Source organism: Portunus trituberculatus, chromosome 7, assembly GCF_017591435.1.
Source record: "Portunus trituberculatus isolate SZX2019 chromosome 7, ASM1759143v1, whole genome shotgun sequence".
NCBI lineage: Eukaryota > Metazoa > Arthropoda > Malacostraca > Decapoda > Portunidae > Portunus > Portunus trituberculatus.
This window is the reverse complement of record NC_059261.1, coordinates 1,961,913-1,969,412: the sequence shown is the minus strand read 5'-3', so window position 1 is coordinate 1,969,412 and position 7,500 is coordinate 1,961,913. Positions and strand designations below refer to the sequence as shown.

At 36.6% G+C, this 7,500-nt stretch overlaps 1 protein-coding gene across 1 annotated transcript in view; it reads right to left on the bottom strand.

Annotated features, from left to right (window-relative positions):
- Positions 1-7,500, bottom strand: part of LOC123520534 (solute carrier organic anion transporter family member 74D-like) — a 29,366-nt gene that overhangs the window by 19,230 nt on the left and 2,636 nt on the right. The gene's annotated exons all lie outside the window — the stretch shown is intronic.

Below are 7,500 nucleotides of genomic sequence, written 5' to 3'. Positions count from 1 at the left end.
GCAACATAAAGAATGAAATAAAAAAAAGTCCACTTAGTTGCCAGCCCACTTGCAGGTCCGAGAGAGTTACCCAAAAGAAAGGGATGAATGTCTTGAAACCTCCCTCTTAAATGAAATCAAGTCAGAGAAAATTGTAAGTACAGAAGCAGGTGGGGAGTTCCAGAGTTTACAAAAGAAAGGTATGAATGACTGAGAGTACTTGTTACTGCATTCGGAAGTCGGACAGAATAGAGGTAAGAGGAAGAAGAAATCTTTGCGCAGCAAGGACGCGCGAGGGAGTGAGGCATGCAGTTCGCAAAATCAGAAGAGCAGTTAGCAGTTAAAGATGGCAATAGATGCAACATTCCGGAGATGAGAAAGAGGATGAAGACAGTCAGTCAGAGGAGAGGAAACGATAAGATGAAATCATTTCCAAGACGAAAAGCTTTTGATTTCACCCAGTCTAATAAAACTGTGTGAGTGGAATTCCCCTCCCCCCACCCCTCCTTCCCTGACATGCAAAGAGTCCTCCATACATGGACGGATAAGGCCCTTGTACAGAATCAACATTTGGGGACGGTGAGAAAAACTGGCGGAGACGCCTCAAAACGCCTAACTTCGTAGAAGCTGTTTTAGCAAGAGATGAAATGTGAAGTTTTTAGTTTAGATTATAAGTAAAGGACATACCGAGGATATTTAGAGTAGAAGAGGAACAGTTGAGTGTCATTGAAGAAGAGAGGAGTTGTCTGGAAGGTTGTGCCGAGTTGACAGATGGAAGAAGTGAGTTATTGAATGATTGAACACTACTAAATTTTCTCTGGCATATAATTCCTACACTTTGACCACTGGAGCTCCAGGTATAGTGATGAAGTGATAGTTGAGCAAGCTGCGAGGCAGAAACCTTTATTCTCATGCAGAAATGACAAAAATGCAAAATACGGCAAAACGAAAGGTCTGACAAAGAAATGTTATAAAATATGAACGATGCACCGTCAAGAGTTACTTCGAGGATGGTGTTTCTGAGACAGATATCGCAAATTGTATATACACCAAAAGGTGTGCCTGGTCATATCATCGTTACCTAAGATTATATAGAAACACAGGCCAGAATAGACCCTGTGGTCCTTGCGAGGTGACCTGACCCAGGACTATTAAGATGATAGTGGAAGTAAAGGACAACAAAACAGAAGGCTCTCTCCCCATATCGCAACCCCTCCGACATGAGCCGTACATGAAAGTAGGATGAAAATTTATATTTTACAGAAGTTGAGAAAGAAAATACCGCAAGAAAATCGAATTAAAATACACACAAAAAATATTAAAATAGATTAAGTGAGATGCCCCCGTTTCCTGGGGGCAAGAAAGTTAATCTATCTAAAAAAAAAAGAAAAAAAAATGTTATCCCCAGATTGGAGGAAAAGCATCTATCAGGGCGGCGTTTAAATGTGTGTACGGTGTTGCAGTCTATCACATCTCGAGGAAACCCTTTATATACATCAAAAAACACTATGGAAAAAACTAACCGATTCATGAGAGTTGAGGGATTTGTCGATAATTTTGCCACACTTTCCTTGTGCGTAATGTGAAAAGTCTATTGTGAATTACTTACTGCAGTCCATTTTATCAATCACTGATGATTTTAAACACTAAGTCTCTTCCTAGTTTTCTATGTGTTAGTGAGAATAGATTGAATTCTTTAAGACGCTCTTTGTGTCATTTGTTTCTTAAACTTCCATTTTTTGTTACTCTGCGCTGAACTCATTTCAATTCATCAATGTGTTTTTGGTTATTGGGGCACCATGCTTGAACTTAATATTCCGAAAGGGAACCGACCAAAGAATGATACAAAAGTGAGGATTATTTCCTTAGATTTGCATTCAAGAAATCTGCCAATTAAACCAATTATTCCTTCTGAACATTGCTGGCTAGGTTTTGAGCTACTTGATACTGTTACTCCGAGATCAATTTCGCTATCTTAACTTTTAAGTTTGGTACCACTTACAGTACTATTTACTTTCTCATTTCGATACCCTATGTGAAGTTGTACCCTGAAGGGGTCTGCCACGCTGTGAGAATAATAATGATGATGATAATGATAACGATAATAATGATAACAATATTAATAATAATAATAATAACAATAATAATAATAATAATAATAATAATAACAATAATAATAATAATAATAATAATAATAATAATAATAATAATGATAATAATAATAATAATAATAATAATAATAATAATAATAATAATAATAATGATAATAACAATAATAATGATAACATTAATAATAATAATAATAATAATAATAATAATAATAATAATAATAATAATAATAATAATAATAATAATAATAATAATAATAATAATAATAATAATAATAATAATAATAATAATAATAATAATAATAATAATAATAATGATAATGATAATAATAATAATAATGATAATAATGATGATGATGATAATGATAGTCATGATGATATAATAATGATAATAATAATAATGATAACAATAATAACAAAAATAATAATAATAATAATAATAATAATAATAATAATAATAATAATAATAATAATAATAATAATAATAATAATGATAACACATGAACGGGATTTAAATGCACTCCAGCACTTCTTTCGTTAGGAGTCATGAGAGAGAAAAGGCTTGTAAGAACAATAGGGAAGACAGAATAGTTAAGTCTAGAAATAGCACAACTCAATGAAAGCGAAAAATAGCTTAAGTTATTATTGAACAAACTGTAGAAATATTCTGAATAAAAAAGATTTGCTCATAGGTGTTGAAAATTCTGATATCATTGCGTTAAAAGAAACTTAGACATGTCAGGGAAAGTACTTAATCCGGAAGTTAAAATTGATGGTTCTACACTATTCCATAAGGACAGGGAAAACAGGAAAGGAGACATAGCATGCTGTACGTTAGGCACACATTGCAATGTTGCATTAACAGTAGAATTAAGACAGATAGCAAAACAGAGTCCCCATGGATGGATGTTGAGGAAGGATCGCAATCAGTAGTAATGGGTTTAGTGTACAGGCCATAGACAAAGGGGTGAGAAAGTGCCAAGTGAGGTGCGGTCTGAGTCAGGTCACGCTGAGATGGGCGATGTGTGGTTGGAGCGCTGAAGTGTGGGTTTCAAGACAGATAAATGCTGATGAGAAGTATAAATATTTTGTTGATAGACTACATACAGACCGAGTCGCTAACATCTCGTGTAGAACAATAAGATCACATAAGAGATCCTAAGTGAATGCCAGATTAGAATACTACACAGGACGAAAAAGAGAAATATATGTAGGAGATTAAAGGCAGAAGATGAGGTTTTAAGGGTACAATATAACGAATTAGTTAGAACAGTTAAGAGGTTAACGAGGAAAGCTAAAAGCAATCATGAGTTGAAGACAGCCAGTTTGGCAAAGACGGATCCTAAGGGATTCTTCAGGTATATAGGACGGAAATTAGAGAAGAAATAGGTTCTATAAAGGCAGAGGGTTAGTTCTGGGTAGAGAATTGTGATATTATGAACGAGTATTTTTAACTGCCTTTACTAAGGAAAGCATGCAAGAAATTCCAGAGTGTGAACAGATCTTTAGAGCTGAAGAGAATGAGAAACTGACAGATATTCTCATAACTAAGGAGATTGTATAACAAGAGATATAAAGATAATCTAACAAAAAAAAAAAAAATTGAAGTCACTTGAACCTGATGAAATATACCCAAGAGTACTTAAGGAATGCAAGGAGGTCGTGAGTGAGCCGTTAGCATTGGTCCTTAGGATGTCACTTTTTACCATAAGTTTTGGGTATAACTGAATGACTTTATTGAGATAAGGAGGTCAGATGATTAATGGCCAAAGTCTTCCTTATTTCAATCCTAACATAAGTATCTGAAGTAGTATAAAATCACCGAATAGTAAACTAAATACAAATAAAAATGCGTCATGGTACTGAAGGAGTTGAGAAGGGAGAGAAAACTCTAACATCTGATTAGAGACCTGTCAACTTAACTTCCATTGTAGATAAATTAATGGAGTTGATAATAGCGAAGTACATTAGGGAGCATCTAGACAAATACAACTCGATTAATTACTCTCAGCATGGCTTTATGGAGGGAAAGTCGAGCCTTACAAACTTGTCAAGTTTTTATAGTAGAGTTTATAAGGCAGCAGATAATGGCGATAGTTATGATATCGTATACCTAGATTTTTGTAAAGCGTTTTGATACGGTACCACATGAGAGGCTCTTAAGAAAGATTAGGGCGCATGAGATTGAGGGAAAAATATTAGGCTGGTTGTGGTTAGGTGATAAGCGGCAGAGAGTTGTAATAAACCGCTCTAATTTCGAGTGGAGCCAAGTAATTATGGGGTGCCACAGGGATCAGTTTTAGGCCCAGTGTTATTTTATTTATATCTCCAAGACGGTCAGGATTACGAATAGGGTGTTGCACCAGTTGTTCTAGGTCATGGAAGATAGCAAAGTTGAAGGCTAGTTCACCAAGATGGTCAGCCAAGGGAGAGGAAAGCCAAAGATGGCGGTGAACAATGAAATCTCCAAAAATGTTGATCTCCACAAAAGGATAGAGAGACAGAATGTTGAATAGTCAAAGAATTTATTATAGTCAGAGGAGTTAGGGGAGAGATAGACAGCACCGATGAATTTAGTTAGAGAGTGACTTTTGAGTAGATGCCACATGGTGAAAACTCGGAAGATTAGAGAGCGTGGGCACCAGAGCAAGTCAAGTCGTTGCTCACATGGACCACAATATCCAACTTTGGAACGAAATGGGGATAGGGAAAGAAGAAGGGAACAGAAAAAGGAGCTATTGTCAGTTGCCTCAGACAGCTGTGTTTCGGTTAGGAAAAGAAGATGAAGTTTAGCAGAGGAGAGGTGGTGTTCCACAGATTGAAAATTAGATCTAACACTGTGAATGTTGCAGAAGTTATGCTGGGGTCACACTACAGCTTTTTTTTTTCACCCCCGACGGTCGTACAGGCCAGTTTTCTGTGACTGCATACGACTATCGTAACGTTTGGGAGTATTTCAGTGCAAAAAGGACACGCAAAACGAAGGACATCCACCTTCATGAGGGTCTGAAGGTGGATGTTCATTCCTGGTGTCGGAGGCGGCCCCTCTATACTCATATCCAATGGGCCTGCGATGTCAAACGATGTCCCAAAGATCTTGCGACGACGATGGGACATCAAACCCATCATACCCTTTTTCTGTCCCATTGTCATCGGTGAGTGAACTGGGGCTAGTTTTTTTTTTTTTTTTTTTTTTTCTGGCGACAACGTACGAACGGTCACACTGGTCACGACGATTCTAGCGACAACGTTTTCGTGCGTTACTGCCAAATGTATGTTCAAAGACCAGTCGTAACTCAGTATTTTAACGATTTTTTACTCGTTCGATGTCGAACGATGTCGTTAGCAGCACGTACGATATTGTATCTTTCTGTAACGTCATCGTACGTCATCGTACGCCCGATGAAATGGCTTTGCTTGTCGTGACTCTCTTCCCGACAGTCGAATGCAGCGCTCGATTGTCGTAATGCTTCTACGATGTCGTGTGACAATGAGGACATCTTACGACATCGTACGATGTCGCCGCGTTAAAGTACGACTTGACTCACGACATCTTACGACAGGTCAAAAGCCGTTAAAATGACGTCATTGCTGCCGGCGACAGCACTCCTACTACTGTCGGGACGTCGTAGTAAAAAAAAAAAAGAAATCTGTAGTGTGACCCCAGCATTAATGAAGAAAAAGTTGAGGGAATTGTCAAGAGATTTGTGATCTATACCGAGAGATCAGTCCGACACGGGGACATTTATGGTCCCCTCCCCAGAAGGGGACTGCGAGGTTAGTGTAGGAGTCGCCATTTTTTAAATTTTAAGTGAAGGGTGCATGTGTGTAGTAAGTATTTGTACTAGTTTTGTGTGAAGGGGGAGAGTTGCCTTCAGAGGACAGGCTGTGACTGAATTGTGAGACACAAAGGGATGGATGGTTGCCATGAGCGCAAACTATTGACATTATATATATATATATATATATATATATATATATATATATATATATATATATATATATATATATATATATATATATTTTTTTTTTTTTTTCCTGCAGGAAAGGCAACTGACTAAAGGCAACAAAAAAGTATGTTGTCCAAAATTCAGGGATAAATGTCTTGAAACCTCTCTTAAAAGAAGTCAAGTCGTTGGAAGATGGAAATACAGAGGCAGGCAAGGAGTTCCAGAGTTTACCAGAGAAAGGTATGAATGATTGAGAATACTGGTCAACTCTTGCATAAGAGAGTTGGACAGAATAGGAATGAGAGGAAGAAGAAAACCTTGTGCAGCGAGGTCTTAGGAGGAGAGGAGGCATGCAGTTAGCAAGATCAGTAGAGCGGTTAGCATGAAAATAGCGATAAAAGATAGAAAGAGATGCAACATTTCGGTGGTGAGAAAGAGGCTGAAGACAGTCAGAGGAGGGGAGTTGATGAGACGAAAATCTTTTGATTTCACCCTATCTAATAAAACTGTGTGAGTGGAACCCCCAAAAACATGGGAAGAGTACTCCATACAAGGACGGATAAGGCCCTTGTATAGAGTTAGCAGTTGGAGGGGAGAGAAAAATATTTTATCTTTATAGATTGATGAAATATTATTTAATATTCCAATATGAAAATCTATTTATACTCTTTTTAGTTTGAATAATATGTTTTTATTACATATTTTTATGTTTATTTTTTTATTGGGATAGCATACGAAGAACCGGAATGGATATCAAGACATCCTAACTTTGCTCCGCTAATCTCGGGAAAGTTCCAGCTATCTCGAACTGATGTTCCGCATTACGCTTATCATAGGCCAGTGTGATGCCTCTTTAGAGAGACATAGGTCAAGATAGAAGTATTTAAGTGGTATAAGGGTTATAACAAAGGGAACAAAAGTAAAGTTCTTGGAATCAGTAGCCAGGATAGAACCAGAAATAATGGATTCAAGCTTGAGAAATTTAGGTTTAGGAAAGAAATGGGAAGGAACTGGTTTCCTAACACAGTGGTAGATGAATGGAACTGACTTTGTAATCATGTTGTTAGTGCTGACTCAATAGGGAACCTTAAAAGAACATTAGACAAATTTATGGGTGAGGATGACAGGTGGAATTAGGTAGCTTTGTTCACACAGGGACTGCCATGGGTAGGCCTGACACCCTCTTGCAGCTTCCTTAGATTTCGTATGTTCTTATGTTCTAATAATAGTAATGATACTACTACTACTACTACTACTACTACCATTACTACTACTGCTCTGTATAGTACCACCCACTCTACACATTTGTCTATATATACACTACTACTACTGCTACTACTACTACTACTACAATAAATAATAATACTAATAATAATAAAAAGTAATAATAATAACAATAATAATAATAATAATAATAATAATAATAATAATAATAATAATAATAATAATAATAATAATAATAA